Source organism: Mus caroli, chromosome 8, assembly GCF_900094665.2.
Source record: "Mus caroli chromosome 8, CAROLI_EIJ_v1.1, whole genome shotgun sequence".
Taxonomy (NCBI): Eukaryota; Metazoa; Chordata; class Mammalia; order Rodentia; family Muridae; genus Mus; species Mus caroli.
The window spans coordinates 21,293,336-21,295,238 of NC_034577.1; the positions used below are offsets into that span (position 1 = coordinate 21,293,336).

At 46.2% G+C, this 1,903-nt stretch overlaps 1 pseudogene; it reads left to right on the plus strand.

Moving 5' to 3' along the window:
- The first annotated feature begins 1,260 nt into the window (after positions 1-1,260).
- Positions 1,261-1,695, plus strand: LOC110300364 (annotated as a pseudogene).
- Positions 1,696-1,903: the final 208 nt, after the last annotated feature.

The following is a 1,903-nucleotide window of genomic DNA, read 5'->3' on the forward strand; positions in this document are numbered from 1 at the left end:
ACGAACAGACACCATGACCAAGGCAACTCGTATTAGGACAACATTTCATTTATGCTAGCATACAGGTTCAGAGGTTCAGTCCATTATCATCAAGGCAGGAACATCTGGTAGCATCCAGGCAGGCATGGTGCAGGAGGAGCTGAGAGTTTTATATCTTCATCTGAAGGCTGCTAGCAGAATACTGGCTTCCAGGCAGCTAGGATGAGGGCCTTATAGCCCACACCCACAGTGACACACCTATTCTAACAAATCCACACCTTCTAATAGTGCCACTCTCTGGGCCAAATCATCACATTTTCCATTTTTAAAAATCTTTTATTCATTCTTTAATGGTTTTATACATGTATACAATATATTATGACCATATCCATCCTCTTCTCCTTCTCCTAACTTCTCCCAGACCCAATCTATACTTCTGCCACCCAATCCCCAATTTCTCCTCCTCCCTCCCCCCTCCTCTTTCTTCTTCCTCAATATTCTACAGAATCCATATATCCATGGGTGTAGGTTCATACACTGGACTATGGTTGATCTACCAGGTAGTACACCCTTAAAGAAACTAAGTCTTTCTCCCCTGCCAGTCATCAACTAACTGTTAAATAACTCCTCAGCTAGGGGTAGGGACTCATGAGCCCCTCTTTGCTAGAATGTTGACTAGCTTGATCTTGTGCAACTCTTGTGCTAGCCGTGGATGTGGGTTCCTGAGCGCAGCAGACTTCTAGCTTTTACAATCTTTCTGCACCATCTTCCAAGATATTCCCTGAGCCCTTGTGAAAGGAATGTGACAGATGCCTCTGATGAGACCTGAGAGCTGCACAAATCTATTCACTGGCCATTTCCCCTGCCCCTTGGTTTGCTTAAGGTTTCTTTCTAGGACCCTGGAAACAGACACCTCCTGCTGAGTGCTAAAGACCTTGCAACTGCAGAGGTGCTGAAGGCCTTAGAAGCTTAGGCTCTGCCATAAAAGTTGAGAGCAGGGTGCTGTGTCCATGAGCCCTGTAGGGATGGGGAAGCACCAATTGCTGCGTGGGGAGGAGGCCGAGGACGCAGCTCGAGGGGGGCCCCCCCGGCCCTCGGCACCTGTGTTTGGCAGAGCCGGTGTGAGAAGAAGAGACAACCCTTCCCCGCCGCTGGGATAATCAAGAGTTTTGGCCAGAACTTTGAGTACACCTCGAGATAGTGAGGAGCCCGGCGAAAAGCACAGACTACGGCGCTGAAACGGATTAATAAGGAACTTAGTGATTTGGCCCGTGACCCTCCAGCACAATGTCCTGCAGGTTGGAGATGACATGTTTCATTGGCAAGCCACAATTATGGGACCTAATGACAGCCCATATCAAGGTGGTGTATTCTTTTTGACAATTCATTTCCTACAGACTCCCCCTTCAAACCACCTACGGTTGCATTTACAACAAGAATTTATCATCCGAATATTAACAGTAATGGCAGCATTTGTCTTGATATTCTAAGATCACAGGGGTCTCCTGCTTTCACTGTTTCTAAAGTTCTTTTATCCATTTGTTCACTGCTATGTGATCCAAACCCAGATGATCCCCTAATGCCAGAGATTGCACGGATCTATAAAACAGACAGAGATAAGTACAACAGAATATCTCGGGAATGGACTCAGAAGTATGCCATGTGATGCTACCTTGAAGTCAGAATCACCTGCATTATAGCTGGAATAAACTTTAAATTACTGTTAAAAAAAAAAAAGTTGAGGGCAGGACCTCTCTCTACTATGGTTAATTCTCAAGACAAGCCCTCAGGCTGGAGAGATGGCTCAGAGGTTAAGAGCACTGTCTGCTCTTCCAGAGGTCCTGAGTTCAATTCCCAGCAACCACATAGTGGCTCACAACCATCTATAATGAGATCTGGTGCCCTCTTCTGGTCTACAGGCATA